Source organism: Hoplias malabaricus, chromosome 2, assembly GCF_029633855.1.
Source record: "Hoplias malabaricus isolate fHopMal1 chromosome 2, fHopMal1.hap1, whole genome shotgun sequence".
Taxonomy (NCBI): domain Eukaryota; kingdom Metazoa; phylum Chordata; class Actinopteri; order Characiformes; family Erythrinidae; genus Hoplias; species Hoplias malabaricus.
In genome coordinates this window covers 2386254-2409587 of record NC_089801.1, presented here as the reverse complement: position 1 = coordinate 2409587, position 23334 = coordinate 2386254, and the positions used below count along the sequence as shown (strand labels likewise).

Genomic DNA, 23334 nt, shown 5'->3' with positions numbered 1-23334 from the left:
AAGTTTCAACGCCACACCCAGAGCATGAAGGCAACCTTAGACCTCTGACCCTCCAAACGACGACAACGCCACGAAGAGGACGGCTGCATGCACACTTAACCTGCCCAGGAGAGACCTGCATGGATGTGTCTCTCTCTCACAAGGCGGCAGATCAGCGACGACGAAGAATCCCCACAGAGACCTTCAGAACATCACCATTCCAATGGCTGTGTCTGAAAGCCTCGGGAGAAAATGAACGCCCGCGGTTGTAACCTACAAGACTCTGTAATTCTCCAGGAAGTCGTGCCGGAAGGCACTGTCAGCGACATGCTCCCCATTCATCTCCGGATACGTAAGGTCACATGGTCTCGTGTCTCTCATGGCTCATGGTTTGGTACTGAAAGTTTGCTGGGATAAACAATAGCCTTTCTTAGAACCTAGGGTAATAATTATCATAGAGAAATTTCCCCATATATTAATCTCCCTGTTCACTTGTCTATTGCTGTAATCCATTTCATTATATGAATGTCTAATTAATATTCATTATTTGATATTACAATTAATAAACCAGTCGTGTGATAAAACCAATCCTTGGTTATTTGTTTGTGTGTACACCTTTCTTGTATGGAATTATAATTTCTAGTTCAGATTCCATTTCAGAATCAAGAACCCACGGTGGGTCAATGAGCATAATTCATTAATAATAATTCATTCTAGCTAATTCTGCTGTATAATATGTGAAGATGACTTTCTTGTCTGAGATGAAATTAAGACAGGTAAAGACACTACATATTAGTTAATGGCTCGCAAACATGGAGCTTAGCTAAATGAATTAAATAATTAATTATGAATAAAATAAAAATTAATTATCATTGAATCCACTATGTAGTGCTAATGCAACTACACATACTATTTCCACTACAGTTTGAACAAGACATACCCATAAGTAATTAGAATCCCTTCAGTATAAAAACAACAACACTCAATATGCACCCATACACAGATAGGAAGACATCAGCTCTGAAAATGAATTTGAATGTATTTGCTATTCCTGCTTTGCGCCCAATGATTCCAGGTAGGCTCTGAATTGGACCCTGAATTGGATAAGCAGTTACAGATAATGAGTGAATGAAGATGCAGAAGCCACTGGCATGTGCCAGTGTCATCCGAATGTAAGATACCGATTCCTTTCCATGTTAATACCACTACTGTCAGGAGCCTACCAGGAATCACTGGGCATATGGCAGGAACACATCCCAGAGGGGTCGTCAGTCCTTCGCAGGGCCTCACACATTCACTCACACATACACTTTTGAGTTGCCAATCCACCTACCAATGTGTGTTTTTGGACAATTGGAGGAAACTGGACCACCCGGTGGAAATCCACATGCTCACGGGGAGAACACACTACACTCCTCACAGACAGTCACCCGGAGCGGGGCTCGAACCCATGACCTCAGGACCCTGGAGTTGTGTGTCAGCAACACCTGTTGCACCAAAATCATCTGCAGGATTAACCTAAGCATGTGTTATTTCTCTCAAATAAACGAGAAACAGCTTTTATGAGATGCACAAGTAACTAGATGATGTGAAGTTGAACAAGTAATTTTGATGCTCCAAAGTGATTGAGAAAAACTGTAAAATTTAGGGCTGTATACACTACAATAACATTTGACAAAATATTATTTTAGGTCATCTATATGTCTAATGTCATATAGCACAGACATTTATATCTGTTTTTATGTATGAATAAATGCAACATACTACAAAGATACAAACGTTTTATTCAATTTGCTGACACTGAAGCAAGGGGCACTTTATTTTATTTGCAATGCTGCCATCTTGTGTTCATTTATGATTCAGAAGAGCGCGGTTAATATCCTATTCATGATTAATGCTATTTTTTTTATGCGAAACACCTAATTTGGCTTGTAACCCACACACTCATTCACTCACTCACACACATTCACATACAAAAAAAAATACTCATACATACTCATTCACTCACATATACACACTCATATACATACTCACTCACTCACTCAATGGCTCACTCACAAGAGGCTCTACTTCTCACACACTGTAATTGAGAGATTGCTCCACTTAGGGATTCATTCATTCATACATTTTCTGTGAATAATCCTGTTCAGTATCGAGGTTGTGCTGGAGCCTAACAGGTGTTTCACTTGATGCAAGGCAGAAACACGTGCTGGGCAGGGAATTCACACAGTCGCTCAAACTTGGGGACAATTTTGAACAGCCACTTTTGAACAAAGCTGCATTTGGACTGTGGAAGAAACCAGAGCACCTGGAGGAAACCCACACAGAGACGGGGAGAGCACACCACACTCCTAACAGACAGTGACCCAGGGCAGGGAATGAACCCATACCCCCAGGACTCTGCTCATGACAGTCTTCTTCTTCTTCTTCTTCTTCTTCTTCTTCTTCTACTAATTCTTTTATTCCATTTGATCCTTTACATGTTTGTGGGCACAATTAACTTATATTGTATTATGTAATTTAACATTTTAAGCCATGTATGTTTTTGAATGTGATATATATATATATATATATATATATATATATATATATATATATATATATATAGATGCACTACAGCAAAATGTAGAAAAGTAATAATCTCTGTAGGTCAATTATTCTTACTGTGAGAAACGGGGGTGTTTGCTTTTATTGTTTGAAATGCTTCCTCCTTGAGGCCAACTATGAGATTACACTCAGCCCTTTTCCACAAAAAAACAGACAGATAGAATATAATGACTATGTACAGACTGGATATATCCAGAATATTCCGTATAAACATGTATGACTGTGTACAGTGTGCATACACCTTTCATTTGTGTGCAAGGCACAGTTTGCGAGGAAGTAGTGTTTATGTGCAGAAGTGTTTATCTCTTTACTGTGGAGTTCAGTAGAGTGATGGCGGACAGAAAGAAGCTGGACCTGAGCTGACTGGTTCTGGCACGTATGCTCCTGTATCTCCCTCCAGATGGTAGGAGGTTGTACAGTGTGCGGTTGTTGTGGGAGGAGTCACCGATTATGGTGGCGGCTCTGCTCAGACAGCACTGGTGGTGAATGTCTCCGATGGACGTTAGGTGTGCACAAATAAATCACTGAGCATTCTTCACAACTTCCCGCAGGGGCTTCCTGTCAGCCACAGTAGAGCTGCTGTACCACACTGTCATACAGTTGGTCAGAACACACTCGATAGTGCAGCGGTAAAAGAACTTTGGTCCTTGAACCGGATACTTGGGAACCTTGGAGCTATCCAGCACTGCTGTGGTTGAATTGAGAGCCTGAGCCATAGATAAATGGATAGAGTCAGGAATCATGGTTTATGATTTTGATGTGAGTTCAGATCACAGTGATGCATAAATTCCGTCTGTTAAAGTTTTTTAAGTGTTAGAGTATTTTGGGGTATGGTCCCCGAACACTATGTGTGCAAGTGCAAAATCACTACTCAAAATGGTTCTGAAGGCAGCGCTGCCTTTGGGGCAGGAGGAGCTTGATTGGTTACCAACTAACAGGCAGAGACAAACGTAATTGTTTAAACTGCATTGGGCCAAGATTTTAAAATACTGCACCATAAACTGGTAAAGCTCCACCTAGACCCTCGTGGCTTGCCTGCTCTAACTGCCAGAAATGACTCTGGAAGGAAAAAGAGTGCAGTATAATATACACTTAGTTCTGTTTCATAATTTGTTAGAAATGTTCAATATTTTCAATATTCTTTTTTGATTAATTGAAGGATAATGTGCCTATGAGGAAGTTGTAGAATTCTCTGCTGCCTCAGAGGCTGATTCTGAAGAAGTACTTTCTTGTGTTATGGCAATTGTCTAAGTGCAACCAGGAAGGAAGAACGATTCTCAGGCCCGAGGAGAAATCAGAGGAACAAAGACACTGAGTCAAGTATTCAGTCCAATTTCTAGTTTATTTGAATATTTGATGCAGTATATATAGGACCTTTGTCACGTACACCCCAATGTCATGTGTCCCTTCGGCATGTACACCAAGCATCATGTGTACCATTTGGACATTATTACATCATGTCTCATTTCACAAACCCAGACATTACCATAATTGGCATCTTATGCTATGCATATTTCTGTTGTCTTCTTTTTTCTTGTAATCATAATGTTTGCAAACAGTTAGGTCAAGTTTTCCACTCAAAATGTTCTTCAACATATTTATTAGACTTCTCCAATCAATCTAGAGATGTTACTTCTCTAATTTAACTACAGAAGTGAATTCCCTCTCTACTGCAGGGTCATGTCCTGAGTACATCATGTAATAAGCACTTTAAGGTCATGAGATTAAGCACAATATGTGCTATACCTCAATCAGGATGTATGTGTCTAGGATGTAACAGTCATTATAGAGTATATTGGTGGATTATTATCATTATTAGCTCATTACAATGTTATATTGCATTTTCCCATCACAGAAGTAATAAGATAAAACACTACATTCTGATTTAAAGTTGGCTTGCATTAGAGGACACAGTCTTTGACACCTCATCACTGATCATAATATTTGTTGCTTTTGTTTGGTATTTTATATGTTTATATTTTTGTGTAAAATCTTTTATTTATTTATATTTTTTTGCAGGACTGTGGCTGGAGGCTACAGAGCTTATCTGAGCTTCTCTTATCGGCTTCTATATTCTACCTTTACCTGATAAAAAGGTACAGACCACACTTAATTCAGTAAACCATTTTATTCTTCTAACAGCACTGGTACTCTTAGAAAATTTGTCAGTGTTGGTAGCCTCAATGTACATCTTCAGTAGTTTTAGTTAGGGAACAAGATTGTACCATAATCTATATTATTTATATGTATTTAATTTTAATTGATTTAAATTCAACTCAAGGATTTATATTTTGTTTTTTTTTATTTGAAGCTATTACATTATGAAAACTTTTCCCTCTGGAGAAGAGAATGTAATGTACAATTAGCGAACACTAATGGACACTAAAACACCTGATGTAGATTTAAAGATATATACGCTATATGTATCTTTAGTGAACACTAATGTACCTGTACAATAACTTTTTAAAAATATTTATTCATAATTTTACTCACTGCCACTTCTACCCCAGCTAGCACTTTGAACCTCCACTATATCTTTGGAAACTGCTGCTTACACAATATCAAAGCTCAGTTCACTTTAAGGAGTACTGTCCATTTCTGTCTTATCAGCTGATACCTGGAGTCTCACTGAGTAATGGGGAGTGGGAGGATCATGCTACCAACCTACTTCATCGTACTTCCTTGACTTTATTATGTGATAAATCAGTTCTTAAGATGTGAATAATATCACCTTATTAGCCATTTATGTTATTTTTTATTTATCACAGGGAATTGGAACGTCTCTCAGACTTCTGGCCAGTGTTCTGATCTCGATGAGCGATAAAGGCTTCACTACATTAAAAAAAAAAGCCTCTTATCGATCTGGTAAGAAACAGTCATTTAAATGATGATCACAAGTGTAGAAAAAACACATTGGTCGACACCCTCCTGCCTTAGGTCGCCCCTCACTGGCTTGAGAAGTCTTACCCGTCATTGGAGAAGTGCCTCAAAACACACTGGTACCCACTTGCTCTAATAGCAAACTATCATAACAGTTCCTCTACAAGGAAGAAGAGAATGAGAGAAAAACAATAAACAACCAAACATTAACAAGGTTTCTTGGAGTCTCATTCAACAACAATCGCATTCACTTGAACTGCCAAAACGAAGTGTTTGAGGAAGTTGTAATGTGAACACTAACCACACCATTATACATTAGACACCAACCTCAGCTTTGTCAGCTTGATCAGTTCACGAAAGGTTGTAAATTGGGAATGTGAAATGAAAGTATATAAAAGAAATTTAAAAACAAATAGAAATCCTACAATCTCTCCCATTTTGACAGCACTTTTTGATTTCATTTAAGACAGTGGGAGAGATGAATGCTTTAAGTGTTGCATCTTCCGTCGTCATCTATATTTCAGTTGGTTTTAGGTTGCTGAGTAGAATAAGGTCTTACCAGCTGGCATCTCTTTATCCACCATGGCTTCAGAAAATCCTCCAATACTCACTCGACATTTCCTGAAATGCATAAACAAAGCAATAGCAGTATCTTGTTTTGATGGTATCTGTTAATAAAATAACTGTGGACTTCCACATATTAAATAGTGCTACTACTGTCCCTACCTAACCATGAGAGTTAAGGCCATAAGACTCTAAGGCGCTAACTGCTTTATTGGGGAATAGGGAGTCTTCACTTTGAGTTCTGCTCAAAGCCCTTCTTTAGAGTAACTCATGTGTTCCCTAATATTAGTTGTAGCACTAAATAATGATGTGAAGTATAAGTGTTTTTATTTTTGTATGAAAGCTGCCTGCACACCTTGTCCCTCCCCTCATTATCACACAGCTGTAAATGCTGAGTGTCAGATCTGTCAGTGGGGGGTTTGTGCCAAATGGCAGCACAAACTCCAATATTCAGATTGTGGTGTGAATACACAATGTCAAATGGGCCAAACTGTTTCATCTTGCATTAAAGATTGTAAACACAAAACCAGTAATGAATGGTTATTACGGATTTCCCAAATGCATCATTTTTATTTTATGTGTTTAATATCTTCAATGGCCAATCATTGCACTGACCTCCAACAACATTTTAAATTGGCTTACAATAGTGTTTCATGGCATAAGTGTGTAACAATTACCCTAAACGATATAAACAAGTAACTCCTCCAAACACAGTCCTTTTATCCTATAGGAGCATGGGCTTAGGTTTGGGTAGATCCTTAATGGAAAAGGAGATAATTAGTCCCACCAGTTGAAATGCAGTCCAGAAAGGATGAGCAGCAGGTGGAAGATATAGACTTGAAGGAACTTGAGTACGGCAAAACCTCCAAGCAGTTTCTTAAATCCCAGCCATCCGCACATTAAGAACCTCCTTCTGTATAAAAGGGTGAAAATGAATTCCCCAACTACCATGTTCTTAACCCATTAGCCTTAGCATGCTAGTATAAAAAACAGGCTTAGCCTAGCACTAGCATTAGCATTATATTAGCATAATATCAGCATTGTGGCATAAGTAATACATACTCACAATGAGCCTGAAACTTAAAGTTTCTCACAAGGAGGTCTTCCAAGCAGATAGTACATGTGCCTGTAGGTCAACTCTCTCCTACTCTTACTTGGCTTCCCCTATTTATACCCCTAGACATGTTAACCTCCCTCCTGCCCCCTAGAGGATAGGAGGAGGTATACCATAGTTAGTGACCAGGTTGGTTACAAGTGCTACAGGTATCACAGAGTCCTGTGATTCCTATGCAGAACTTTGCACATATTTACAGTCTGCTCTTCCAGCTACCTGCCATTCATTAATCCGGAAAACATTTTTCCGAGCTGTATTCTGATTGGAAGCTTTATGATTAATAGCTGCTATGGGAATGGATTTCCTTGTATCAGCATTACTATTGTAAAATTGAGTCATTTTAGTAATGATTTCATCATATGTAGACATATAGGTCACATGAATTGCAATGGCTGCACGGGGAAAACCGTCACTTTGTCCAATCAGAGCAGATTTAAATCTCTGGTCTTGTGTAGTAATGTCCATAATACCGCTGTAGTTTAAGAAAGCATCCATGAGTCTCTCTGAGAAACTTTTCCCAGTTAATGACTCTTGCTCCTAAAACCTCTAACAATGCCTGTTTTCTTTCTGCCTTGTTAGCCTTTTTATTTTTAACTGTATTTGAAAGAGCTCAGCCTAGAGTAGAGGGAAGACACAATCAAGACAACACAAGACTATTTCCTCCTTCTGAATTGTCTCCCCTGCTTGGTAATTATTCATAGACATGTTTTCACTAATTCGAGTACGAAGCACTGTGTTCTGTGTATCAAGTGCATTTCTCTCTGCCTTGATGTCTCTGAACCTTTTTCTGGTTAGTTTGAATGACGCAAAAATGGCATGAAGGGCATTAGCAATATTCTTCTTATTATTCCTAGGCACTTAGGATCATTTTCGAATCGGGACATAGCCCACTCATAGGTCTCATCCACAATATTTTCAATCCCAATAAATAGTTCTTTTGAACCATGTTTAGAAATGTATGCAACGACTAGTTTTTCTATTCTAAGGCTTTTATTCAGTGTAATAGAAAGAAAAAATAAATTTTTGCTTAAATATCGACAAACTATCTCAGTACTTCCACCAATCAGGCTGCTTCAGGGTCAAACGATTGTATGTATTCACCACAGCCTCAATATCTCAGGCAGAAATCATGTTTCAGTACTATTTCAGTTACTTTAGAAACATTTAATACAAGTTTCAGTTACTTTAGAAACGTATAACATGACAAGTTTCAGTTACTTTAGAAACTTACCCCCATTTCAGTTACTTTAGAAACGTATAACACAACAAGTTTCAGTTACTTTAGAAAATTTACAGCACAACAATTTTCAGTTACTTTAGAAACTTACCCCCATTTCAGTTACTTTAGAAACGTATAACACAACAAGTTTCAGTTACTTTAGAAAATTTACAGCACAACAATTTTCAGTTACTTTAGAAATTTAACCCCATTTCAGTTACTTTAGAAATGTTTAATACAAGTTTCAGTTACTTACCCATGTCTGTGAGGAGTTGGTGTGTTCTCCCCGTGTCTGCGTGGGTTTCCTCCGGGTGCTACGGTTTCCTCCCACTGTCCAAAAACACACGTTAGTAGGTGGACTGGTGACTCAAAAAAGTGTCCGTAGGTGTGAGTGTGTGAGTGAATGTGTGTGTGTGTCTGTGTTGCCCTGTGAAGGACTGGCGCCCCCTCCAGGATGTATTCCCGCCTTGCGCCCAATGATTCCAGGTAGGTTCTGGACCCACCACGACCCTGAATTGGATAAGCGTTTACAGATAATGAATGAATGAATGAATTACTAATCAGTCAGACCCTTTTGTTTTGTCCTATAGTCAACACAGTATTTCCAAACCAGATATGTTTTTCCCTGTTCACATCCCCTGCAGAATGCCTCTGGAATTACAAAGTTATTAAGGAGTTAAATATAAATACTGCCACAGCTAACACTTATGTGTGCTGGAATAATATCACACGGAAACAAATATTTATTCCACAGAAATCAAAAATTCCAACAATTGCTTGATTAACTTTAAGCATAGTTCACAAGGAACTAAGCCCTAGCAATAATAAGAGTGCAAACATTATAAACAATTTGCTAAAGCTATAATAAGGTACATATGTTGGGGAAAAAAATTAATACATACTTGCCAAATGCATTCATTCATTCATTCATTCATTCATTCATTATCTGTAACCGCTTATTCAATTCAGGGTCGCGGTGGGTCCAGAGCCTACCTGGAATCATTGGGCGCAAGGCGGAAATACACCCTGGGGGGGGCTACTTGCTAAATTGTTGATTATAATTAATATATTTTTACTGCTACTCTTAGAGACAGGTGTAATTTTAGATCCCTGATACAGATATAAATGAACAATTCTACATCAGATCTGTGATCAGCTCATGTTTTTTTTTTTTTTCGTGTGTGTGTTCTAAAGGCTGGGTGACGGTTAATGGTAAAGGCCTTGCATATCTGACGGATCCACTCACTCAGAAAACCCAGATCCTCAAGTAACTTCCACCAGAACGGCATCAATAAGTTCATGCTGCAGCAGCATGGAGAACGCTGCAATTCTATCTGCCTTGCTGCCTTAAATACATTCACACATCTTACACAGTAGCACAGAGGTCACTGCAGCCCCATTTGGCGGTGTCACATTAAATACACTCACACAGTTACATACATTTCACACAGTGGCATAAAAAATACTGTAGTCTAATATGATGTGCCATTTTAAATACACTCACACAGCTCACACAGTAGCACAAAGGATACTGCAGCTTAAATATTTTTGTGTATAGATTATAAAACCTCTTTGTGTAAAACATCTGTGTCAGAAATGGATGCACTTTATAAAGTGGCTGAAATCACTCCGGCATTACTATGTTTAAATGACAATCCTTATTACTGTAATTATACTTTAAGTATGATCCTGTAGCTGCTGCCATTTAGTGAAATATTTTTAATATGTTTCAGGTAGTGACTATTATTTTTGTAGTTGTCTAAGTTTATTGTATTTAATCTTCCACTGTTGTTAATTTTGCTTTTAATTATTTTAAAATGTTATGTTAAATTCCTTTGGTATATGAAATGTTCCAGAAAATACAAAAATACTATTATCTCTTTACATTGTGTGCAAATTATTATGATCATTGAACAAATGAGTTACATACAAATAAAAATATTTGCTATGTTTTTGGGGTAAAAATCTCTGATTGCTCCTTTGACAAACCCAAAGCCATTTTCACCTTAAGTCTTCCTAGCTGGGCAAAATCTTGTATCTCCTATATATTTATTTTAATTTTTGCATAATTAAAGGCAAAATGAAGAACCAAATCTCCTTTACATTGTGTAACAATTTCATGACAATTGTATTGTACCAAATAAAATGATTTACTTATAACTCTACATTTTGAAGATGATCATTTGTTCTGAGAGCAAACTTATCCTTAAGTAAAAATCTTAAAACAAACATATTTACCTCTTCTTCTAGCTAAATACTTCCTGACATTTACTGACTCTGGCTGTCTCCCCGTCTCCACCAACTACCACACACCAAAGACTGGCTGGATAACGACCAGGTAATAATCTGTCACAAATAAAGAGACATTTTATAGTTATTCAGATGTATACTGAATTAATTTGTTAGTTTGTTTGCAATATTCGCCTGTTTTTTTCAGCTTTTCCAACATCAGTGAGGAAAACTATTAAAATATCACATGACCTTAAATGAGAAATATACATACATACATACATCTTCTTTTCCGCTTTTCCATTTCAGGGTCGCGGTTAAATGAAAAATATGAAGAGAAATAAATAAAATACTAGAAAGCTTGTAATAGGTTGTTTTTTAATGATGTTGGCCCTGACAAAAATGTATGTTGTTAAAAATAAATTTTTAGCTGAAAGTATGTGATTATCTTCAGAATTTGGTTTCAGTCCAACATTTGTTCATCACAGCACAGTGAAGAAAGTAACATGAAATTTGTTTTGTGTGCTTCTCCCTAACCACAGCTTCAGAATAACAATGTAAATGGCAAAGTCCAGTGGTTACCACCATTTTTGTGCAGTGCCCCACTTTTGTAGATTTATTTGAGACCCCACACAAAGTTCACGTATCAGCCAGAAACGAGTGTGTCTATGCGCATGAACTTGCACGTGGGCCTTGTTCAAACTACACACCTGCCGCCCACTCCCACAGTGTTTACAGTGCTCAAACATGCCTCATACGTTTTCTTTGCTCTACTCCCCTGCACACACACTGGTGTAGTCCACAATGTCACACATTAAACTAATAGCTACCTTATATTGCGTATAGATGGATTCAAACTGAGCTGTGCGTAAAGCAACAACCAGCGAATACCAGACACAGTACAAAGGAAAAACAAATGGAAAATGCTCAAAACACTCCAGTGAATGACAATAAGTGTCAGCAGTGAACCTGCTGTTGAGGTCTTCTGTAATTTGTTGCTTTACTCTTATCTGAGGCATATTTTGCTTTTATTGCAGCTTGTTTCAGAACGATATTTTAAAGACGTGTGTACTGTTTAGGTGTAAGGAAAGATCTGGGTTTATATTTCATATAAATATGAAATATTCATATTTATATTTCACAGATTAAAAAGTGTTAAAACAAGTTAAAATTTTATATGATCAAATTCACACTCTATTTTCTGTGTTTTGCAGCATCTTTAACAACATTGTGGGGATAACAGACCCTGGTCCTTTAACTCCTCCTTCATTCTGTACCAGCGCTACAATGGAGATGGAGAATTCAGATTTCTTCAGCATCTTCTTCTGAAATACAAAACACCAGCACTTTAAATAACACAGCTATTTGTATTAAACTCATTAATCAATGCTGTAAAACTAATCCGGATCAGTCTAAAGACATTTGGAATTATTAAAAAGTTTTATCAAAATTGTTTTTATCCCATTTGTCCTACCAATCATCATTTGTCCCCAGTTCCACCCTGTTAGTTAGGACTGCCCACTCACACATAATGCCTCCAATCTGAGAGGGTGAAGGCAAGTACATGCTTTCTCCAAGACACGTGAAATCAGACACTGACTTGTGTTGAGCTGCTGCAGACCTGCACCCTGCTAATCCACAAAGAGATGCCAATTATTCTCTTTTGGACTCCCAGCCCTAGAGGGCTAGGGATTGAAACAGATATCTGAGGCATCGCTTAGACCACTGCACTACTTCAACTGATTTAAATTTAAATGTATTTACGTCATAACACATTACGCTGCTGTTCTGGACCCGTCTTCATTTCTTTATCTCTAACTCTCTACCTGCTGTACCACCGTGCCGCCACACTTAATTCAGTAAACCATTTTATTCTTCTAACAGCACTGATACTCTTAGAAAAATTGTCTGTGTTGGTAGCCTCAATGTACATCAATGTACGTCTAAATAACTACTTAAATATTAACTGGTAACTAATTATGCTTAAGTAATAACAAAAGTAATTTGTAAGTGTAGTTTATTTTCAGTATTGTAAAGAAGTCGCTGAAAAAGACTTATACACTGACACCATTTTTCGTTGCAAAATAATCAGATTTATTACAATGAAAAGAACAGCATCTTAACAAGTCCAATGGACAGCTTGCTGAGAAGTTAGCCAATGTCTTCTGACCTCAGTCCATAGCTCCTCCGTTTATATAGGTTGGTTGTTTTTCTGAAACTAAGGTAAACATATTTACTAAGGTAAGCATCTTATTCACTTAATCTTATTTGTCTTGGACTGAGAGAGACCTATCTCTAGTGAGTCCTGGACCTTTAGACCAGGGACCCCTAATCTAATTATAACAATCCTTAAAAAGAAATCATGTGGTATTTTAGACACATTTGCACATGTGGCAAATCTCTATATACAGTAAATTATACTCAATAACTTATGCATATGAGGACATTAAATTATATGTCATTTGCAAAATATACTTCATAAGCAAGCTGAGAAATGCTTTATAAATGTGTTTTTAGCATGTATAAATAAGATCAAATTTATATAAAGCCTTTATTGACTCACAATAATACATTTATACAGAATTTCTACTTGTTTACAAATGATATATTTGTATTTATCAGGGCTTTATTTACTGTTTGTTAATAGATAATTGTTCTTCAGAAGCAGATGTTAAACAAAGTGTTTCTCAAACCATGGCAAATTATTTAGAGGCTTTTGTGTAATTTGTTTTGTAAATTTATAGAATGGATTTATATTAGTGTTCCACTGCTCCAAAGCCCAATGTTGGGGCGTTATACTGCGTTAGCTGACACTTGGCATTGAGCAATGTTCAGCTGCTGTAGAGTTTAACATGAGATGCTTCTCTATGAAGTCTATGGTGCAGTCTGTGTCCACAATGTGTAAACTTTAAATCAGCAGAAATCACAAATTCCATAAATGTACAGATAATTTGTCTACACCTGATTCCCCTCACTCACTCTCTGTGTTTCCTGTCTCCGTCTCAGCATGTGATGTATGAAATGAATTCTTTATTTTATTATTGAAATAAATACAATACTAGAAAGCTTGTAATAGGTTGTTTTTTAATGATGTTTGCCCTGACAAAAATGTATCTTGTTAAAAATACATTTTTAGTTGAAAGTATGTGATTATCTTCAGAATTTGGTTTCAGTCCAACAGTTGTTCATCACAGCACAGTGAAGAAAGCAACATGTAATTTGTTTTGTGTGCTTCCCCCTAACCACAGCTTCAGAATAACAATGTAAACAGCAAAGTCCAGTGGTTACCACCACTTTTGTGCAGTGCCCCACTTTTGTAGATTTATTTGTGATCCCACACAAAGTTCACGTATCAGCCAGAAACGAGTGTCTATGCGCATGAACTTGCACGTGGGCTTTGTTCAAACTACACCCCTGCCGCCCACTCCAACACAGTGTTTGCAGTGCTCAAACATGCCTCATGCGTTTTCTTTGCTCCACTCCCCTGCACACACACTGGTGTAGTCCACAATGTCACACATTAAACTAATAGCTACCTTATATTGCATATTGACGGATTCAAACTGAGCTGTGCGTAAAGCAACAACCAGCGAATACCAGACACAGTACAAAGGAAAAACAAATGGAAAATGCTCAAGACACTCCCATGAATGACAATAAGTGTCAGCAGTGAACCTGCTGTTGAGGTCTTCTGTAATTTGTTGCTTTACTCTTATCTGAGGAATATTTTGCTTTTATTGCAGCTTGTTTCCGAATGAGTCCCTGGATCTGTTTACAGATCACTTGTGTCCTCCACTTACACCATTTACTGCATACACTTCATAATTCAAACTAGGAATCATCCCCTCTTTTAGTCTGTTTCTCAGACTCAAACTGCATCTGAATTCTCCCCTACTTCCTACATAGTGCTCTACCTCAGTTGAATCTTACCTTATTCATGCAAATACTGCACTGTGTGTCCAGTTGTGTTTACCTGACCGAGTATTTTTTAAAGGCATATGTGCACTACTTAGGTGTAAGGAAAGATCTGGGTTGCAGCCTGAAATATTTATATTTATATTTCACAGATTAAAAAGTGTTAAAACACTTTAAAATTTTATATGATCAAATTCACACTCTATTTTGTGTGTTTTGAAAGCTTCTTTATCATCATTGTGGGGATAAAAGACACACGTCCTTTAACTCCTCCTTCGTTCTGTACGACCGCTACAATGGAGATGGTGAATGCAGATTTCTTCAGCATTTTTTTCTGAAATACAAAACACCAGCACTTTAAATAACACAGCTATTTGTATTAAACTCATTAATCAATGCTGTAAAACTAATCCGGATCAGTCTAAAGACATTTGGAATTATTAAAAAGTTTTATCAAAATTGTTTTTATCCCATTTGTCCTACCAATCATCATTTGTCTCCATTTCTTTATCTCTACCTCTCTACCTGCTGTACCACCGTGCCGCCACGTTTAATTCAGTAAACCATTTTATTCTTCTAACAGCACTGGTACTCTTAGAAAATTTGTCAGTGTTGGTAGCCTCAATATACATCTTCAGTAGTTTTAGTTAGGGAACAAGATTGTACCATATTCTATATTAATTATATGTATTTAATTTTAATTGATTTCATTTCAACTCAAGGATTTATATTTTGTTTTTCTATTTAAAGCTATTACATTATGAAAACGTTTCCCTCCAGAGAAGAGAATGTAATGTACAATTAGGGAACACTAATGGACACTAAAACACCTGATGTAGATTTAAAGATATATACGCTGTCTGTATCTTTAGTGAACACTAATGTATCTGTACAATAACTTTTTAAAAAGTATTTATTCATAATTTTAGTCACTGCCACTTCTACCCCAGCTAGCACTTTGAACCTCCACTATATCTTTGGAAACTGCTGCTTACACAATATCAAAGCTCTGTCATATCAGCTGATACCTGGAGTCTCACTGTGTAATGGGGGAGTGGGAGGACCATGCTACCCACCTACTTCATCTTGTTTCCTTGACTTTATTATGTGATAAATCAGTTCTTAAGATGTGAATAATAACACCTTATTAGCCATTGATGTTATTTTTCATTTATCACAGGGAATTGGAACGTCTCTCAGACTTCTGGCCAGTGTTCTGATCTCAATGAACGATAAAGACTTCACTACATTTAAAAAAAAGACTCTTATCGATCTGGTAAGAAACAGTCATTTAAATGATGTTCACAAGCATACATTCATGTTTTAGAAATCTTTATGTGAATAGTTAACAATAAAAAGCTCTGAATATTTTTTTCTTATGTGTATTTTGGAAAATGTAAAAATGAATTATTACTATTATATAAGCATTCATATTTGTTTTATTTTTATATAATAAATTAACATTTTTTAATTATAGAATTAATTGGAATTTCTAATAAGTTTGACACGAGTCTATGTTGCTCTGTAGTGAAACCTGCTGTAAGTTAAGTTAACCCTTTGTGCTGCCTTTTTTCCAGAGTTTTCTAAGAAACTGCAGTAATCGTCTGCTCTGTGCTGCTCAGGCTGCTCGAATGGCTTTGGTTTATAGCCAGTTCGGTTCTCTGTATGTGCTCACACATATGGTGAGTTAATTATTTTTCACACTTACAATGTGAACTGTACATAGATCAGCAATATAATATAGATTATTTCCTTGTTTCTAGAACCATTGTCCAGTGTATCAGCTCCACTGACCATACTGGAGCACATATTATTTCTACAATTACACACTATAGCCCCAACTCTTGATAAACCACACTCTGAAAATGTATTCTACAAGGCGTATAATAAAACCATCTACCGCCCTACAATTTATAGAAAACCTACCAGAACTATCGACCCCAGTTCCAACTCCATCAGACCCAATGGACCTAGATGTACTAACTGATTACCTAGAAAATACCTGTCAATCTACTTTAGAAAAGGTAGCACCACTTAAACATAAAAGTATAAGACAGAAAAAGCTCGCACCATGGTATAATGATAAGACCCGTACTTTAAAACAAACATTACGAAAACTAGAACGGAAATGGCGATCAACCAAGCTTGAAGTGTTCCATTCTGCCTGGAAGGACAGCCTTATAGAGTATAGAAATGCCCTCACTAAAGCTCGCTCAGCATATCTGGCCTCGCTGATCTCCAATAATAAAAATAATCAGAGAGCACTGTTTAGTGTGTTTTCTAGAATTACAAAATATCAAGCAGGTTCTGAACAACTAATTCCAGCAACTCTCACCAGTAAAGATTTTATGGACTTTTTTAATAATAAAATTGAGAATATTAGACAACAAACTCTAGCCACAGGATCAAATCCATCCTGGCTGCCACCTGATGTGAATGAAATAAAACATAATATAACTGTAAAAGAAAGACTTGAAACCTTTTACCCACTCCCACAATTAGAACTAGAGAAGATTATCACCTCCGCAAACTGTACAACTTGCACACTTGATGCAATTCCCACAAAGTTGCTCAAAGAAGTACTACCAGCTATTATTGATCCTCTTTTAACTATAGTAAACTCATCCCTTAGTCTGGGCCATGTACCCAAAGCTTTTAAACTAGCAGTTATTAAACCTATGATCAAGAAACCAAATCTTGATGCTAGTACACTGTCTAATTACAGGCCTATTTCTAATTTGCCATTTCTGTCCAAGATCTTAGAAAGAGCTGTGGCCCAACAACTTAGTTCATATCTACATAAGAATCATATATATGAAAAATTCCAATCTGGATTCAGGCAACATCATAGTACAGAGACAGCTCTAGTCAAGATAACAAATGATATTCTTCTTGCCTCTGATCAAGGCCACGTATCCCTGTAGGTGCTTCTTGACCTAAGCGCAGCCTTCGATACAATAGACCACAATATTCTCATAGAAAGGTTAGAAAACATGGTTGGAATCACAGGGACAGCCCTATTATGGTTCAAATCTTACTTAACGGAACGTTATCAATTCGTAAAAGTAAACAATCTAAATTCAAATTATTCTAAAGTAAGATTTGGAATTCCACAAGGCTCTATTTTAGGACCATTATTATTTACATTATACATGTTACCGCTAGGCACAGTTATAAGAAACCATGACATTAACTTTCACTGTTACGCAGACGACACACAATTGTATATTTCAGCCAAGCCCGATGACAAACACAGATTAAATAAAATAGAGGACTGTGTAAAAGATGTGAAAGGCTGGATGTTGCGTAACTTCCTCCTTCTAAACAGCAACAAAACAGAGGTCCTGCTTTTGGGTCCAAAAGTGACAAGAAATAAATTATCAGATTTAATTTTAAATCTAGCTAACTTTCCAGTTAAACCTGGTTCAGCAGCAAAAAATCTTGGTGTCATAATTGACCCGGATTTATCATTTGATCAACACATAGGTAGTATCACTAGGACAGCTTTTTTACATCTTCGCAATATTGCTAAGATTAGAAATGCCTTATCCCTCCAGGACGCAGAAACATTAGTACATGCCTTTATTACTTCAAGGCTTGACTACTGTAACGCACTACTGTCAGGATGCACCAGCAGCAATTTAAGAAAACTTCAACTAGTTCAAAATGCTGCAGCTAGGGTCCTCACTAAAACTAGAAAATTTGAACATATCAGCCCAGTTTTATCATCACTTCATTGGCTGCCTGTTAAATTCCGCATTGACTACAAAATTTTGTTATTAACATATAAAGCTCTACATGGGCTTGCTCCTGAATATCTTCAAGATACAATTTCCTATTATGAGCCTCCACGTTCACTCAGATCACAGAATACTGGATTTTTAATTGTTCCCAGAATTCAGAAGGCCTCAGCTGGGGGAAGAGCCTTTTCTTATAAAGCCCCCAGACTCTGGAATGATCTTCCAGAAAATGTTCGGGACTCAGACACAGTCGCAATCTTCAAATCTAGGCTAAAAACACATTTGTTTAGTTTATCTTTTGGTAGCTAATACTCCCCCATAGATAAAGGCGGCAGATCCGGAGGGTCCATGGACACAGGGAATTATAGTAAACTGAGACGCTGGTGCTGTCGTCCCGCCGCTTCTCGCGATCACTCAGGTTTGTTGACGGTGGAGCGGAGGGATGCCAGTGTTTCAGGATGCTCCCGTGTCTGTGTGTCCTCCTGGTTCTCTCCTTTTAGTTGAAGCTGTCATAGTCATATCTGCCGGAGTCATTAGCCACACTCTGGAAATTTTCATATTTTCTACTTTACAAACACAAAACAGTTCAAAACTAATTCCATCCCTTTACATCTTTCCGAGTAAACGACTGCCCACCTGTCTGTCTGGACACTGATGGATGACTGTCGAGATCCTCCTCCACGCTTCAGACCAGCTGCCCACGCTCCTGCAACCACCAAGTGCCTCGAAGCTGTCCCTACACTGAAGTTCTTATGGACTACTAACTATCATCACCAGTAGATTGACCAGAGGAGGATGGGTCACCCCTTGTGAGCCTTGGTTCCTCCCAAGGTTTCTTCCTCAGCTGGGGGAGTTTTTCCTTGCCACTGTCGCCCCTGCCTCGCTCACTTGAGGGTTTTACATTTGTTTTTACATTTCATGTCAAATCTTTGTCTTACTGGAATTCTGTGAAGCTGCTTTGTGACAACATCAGTTGTGAAAAGCGCTATATAAATAAATTTGATTTGATTTGATTTGGAGCAAACAGACAGCCACTGCTTTATAGGCAGTGAAGCTCATAGAATATATGAAGGCCACAGCTCTATATTTAGGTGTTTATTTTATTTTATTTTATTTTACTTATTTATGTATGTTATGTATGTATTATTTATGTGTTAAAAACAAAATGTTGTTTTTCTGTTCTGTAGCTTACTCAGGGAACTTGCCTGTTGTCCTACAGTTTCTCCAGAGATTGTCCTGCTGCTGAGAAACAGCTCTATCTCTCCCTCGCTAAAGAAGCGTTTGAGAATGGGCTGCTTACCAAGACTGAAAAGATGTAGTCACCAGTCAGCAAGAGCTACACTCACTTATAAAGGCAGCTTACTGCTTAGCCATTACCAATAAGTGGATGTGTGGTCGAGTAGAAGAGGTCTCTCTGGCAATTAAAGCTTGTTAGGAAGCCAACACTCTGTTGTATTCTTATTGTTACAAAGATGACTTGGATAAAATAGTGGTTTCTTCTGAAGTCATGGCGAAGGTACAGCGTGCAAAGTCCCTTTTGAAAGTGAAACCATTAGTAAATTTGGATCTGTGTTCTTCCATGCCTGATAGTTACAAAACCATGGAAGACAAACCTGTCCCCTTCACTCCCGGAGATTTTACAAAGATGATCGAAAACATCCAGAAGCACCATCAATCTGTGTGTGAGGCTTTTAAAGCTTCAGAACTGAAAGTTAGGAGCAGACAACATGCTAAATGCATCACAGTCTTCCAGACAACACTAACCGGGACACTCACCACAGAATGTGATGCGAACATTTTGGACCTGAATAAATCTGAAAAATCTGCAGATCCATCAATCAGAGTCTTTCACAAAGAAACATTGGGAATTACTTTGGAGAGTGAAGGTGACCAAGCTTCAAAGAATGGTCAAAACCCAACAAACTTTGAAATACAACGTCCAAGGCGTTCTCAGCAGTTTGGGATCATCTGGAGAGTCTTTTGAACTTGTTGATCCATCACTTTGCACAGAAGCAGAAGACGATGCTAATGTTGTTCATCACAAGATTACAAATGGATCACAAGCAAAATCTGTACAAAATAATCAGAATGGACACAAATGGAATGATCAAACTACCATACAAGCTTCTACTTTGTCAGCTGGAGCCTTGGTTAAAGAAGTCTGTGCCCAAAACCAGCCAGAGCAAGACCTTTGCACCACCTTGGAAAGTATCGAATACAATAAAATCCCCAACAACAGCATGAGAAATGGCAAAAACACAAGAACATCTTCAGTGTCTTTCAACAGTAGCCTGGGCTCTTCATGGCAGAGTATATCCTTCTCCAGATCTCCTCAATATGGAGATTTAGCTAAGATCCTAAAGGACAAGTCTGTAATCGATCAAAAGTGTGAGCCTGTATCGAGTGAGGATGGTCCTGACAGTCCTTTTGAGTTGATAAGCCTCAACTGTGCTACACCCATTAGCAAAGGAGGCCAAACCACATCATTTCAGACAAGTGATGTTATCAAATGCCAAATTAAAGATGAGAGTTCTGTTGAGACTGCTGAAGATATAGAAGATGCAGAAGTATCTCTTTTAAGAGATGAGTCTGAACCCAAAGATAAGTCTGGGATTGTCAGCCTTGGCTCACAAAGCTATACATAAAAATCCTGCAGATTCTCAAAAGCAAAACATTCTGAAAGTTGTTCCACTCCTCGAAACTGAAGCAGACGACTGTAAACCTTCTTCATTATTTTCAAAACCTGTAGAGAATCTACGCAAAAAGGATAACAGCCAGTGTCCCTCTGACAATGGTTTTGACCAAATTACCTATATAAATTATTGTAAAGGATGTTTCCAGGGTTGTGTCATGGGAAGTGAAGTTTTAAAGAGCACGACTACAAGTCCCTCTTCTCAGGAGTGTGCCAAAGCTGCCTCTTGAAGAGACTGCCAGATAAAACCTTCAAACTGAGCCAATACAACAAAACTTACAGTACGTTTCGAGAAACATTGTCTTGTGGTTGGGAAAACAGGATAATATTTTTTTTTAATTGTTCCAACATCAATATGCACATAATATGGGTATCATTACTAATCAGTCAGACCCTTTTGTTTAGTCCTGTAGTCAACACAGTATTTCCAAACCAGATATGTTTTTCCCTGTTCTCCTAGCTCCTGTAGAATGCCATTGGAATTACAAAGTTATCAAGGAGTTAAATATAAATACTGCCACAGCTAACACTTATGTGTGCTGAAATAATGTCACACATAAAAAAGACTACTATTAAACTATTATAAACCAACGGCTCCTCCTAAAACTGAAGCCTACAACCCAAAGACCTTCATAACTCGCACACTGGACAAACCTTGCTGGTGTGTGTATGGATTCTTCTAAGGAGGTTCCCAGTCTTCTTCCAACTGTCATTTTATTGCTCAACAGTGTACTGATTATTTAGTGACTTGTGATTCTAGGAATACAGTGACATTTGAAGGAAAAATGTACTGGTTTGGGAACGGTATTGTTTAACACAGGATGCCAAAGCAGTTTTTCAAAAATCCCATTTTTTTCCTCACAGAGGAATTCAGCTTAGACCTGGAACTCATGATACACACATGACACCCACTAAAGAAATATCGTAAAACATCAGTGGTCTGAACAGTACCTGTTGATCCACAGAAGTGTTCAAATACATGTTCTTGTTTCAGGTGCTCTTGTAGTGAAGTATTCAAAAGCCACACATACGTGGACGGGTTGTGAGACGAGTGTTTATGTGGGAGAGCTGTTGCAGGTGGATGTAATAGGAGCTCAGAGACAGGCCTTCAGGATCCAGTATCTTCACCAAGAGCAGCTGCTTGGCAGGTAGGTCATAATGACAGCAAAAAATATCTCTGGACAAGAATACTTTAACCTAATGGATCTGAAGTAAAAACAAGATGCTGCTTGATTATTTTTTTGTATAAAGTTACATTTATAAAGCTAAATTTAATTAGAATTTTCACTTTATTTCAAGTCAAGTGACCATTACTGTCATTCCACAGTATAATGTAAAAATCTAAGGTTGTTCTTCAGGCCCATTAAATATTAGAAATGATTTTGTGGTGGTATTTTGATCAGTTATATAGGGAAGGAGTATTTGAAGGAGATGAAGCCTTACGTACACAGTATTACATCATGGAGTTTAACAAACGCCTCTATGAGAGTAACATCACCACTCAGATCTTCTATACCCCCTCAGAGCTCCTTCTGGTGAGAGACATTTTTATATAAGTCTTAATATAAATGACAGTGATTAGGACCAGTCACAGCAAGGGGAATAAGTCTAAGAACAAACGGCACAGTGACAGAACACCGATGTGTTAAGCAGGTGCCGAACATGCACACATGAAATACACAGACACTGAAACATTATAAAAATTAAAGAAAGTGATAGACCTTTGGATGCTTATGTTGTTAACTCAGATTTATCACCCACAACTCCAAGTTCAGATTAGCAGGTTTATTACCTCTGTTTATAGATCACAGAGGACGACTGTATAGTAGCATGTGTTTCTGTGGAGCCATTCATGCTTGGGGACTTCGTAAAACTCACCAACAACACAACGAAAACAGATCATCGGTATTCAGCCACAGAATATGGCATCGCCTTCGGACACTTCACCTACGAATTTTCCAACAAGGAGGAGGTCGTCGTAGACCTGCAGGGTGAGTGATTTGTAACATTTATTTAGCCTGGATGGAGAATAATATTACATAGTTTCCCTGAATGGCTTATTTTAATATAATATACTGTGTTATTTATTCCACAGAAACCTAAATTTCCAACAATTGCTTGATTAAATTTAAGCATAGTTCACAAGGAACTAAGCTCTATCGATAATAAGAGTTCAAACATTATAAACAATTTACTAAAGCTATTACAAGGTACATATTTTGAGGAAACAAAATTAATACATACTTGCTAAATTGTTGATTATAATTAATATATTTTAATTGCTACTCTTAGAGACAGATGTAATTTTAGATCCCTGATAGAGATATAAATGAACAATTCTACATCAGATCTGTGATCAGCTCATGTTGTTTTTTTGTGTGTTCTAAAGGCTGTT

General features: G+C 37.5%; 1 pseudogene; it reads left to right on the top strand.

Moving 5' to 3' along the window:
- The first annotated feature begins 3462 nt into the window (after positions 1 to 3462).
- LOC136673280 (alpha-protein kinase 1-like) lies at positions 3463 to 23168 on the top strand (annotated as a pseudogene).
- The last annotated feature ends 166 nt before the right edge of the window (positions 23169 to 23334 follow it).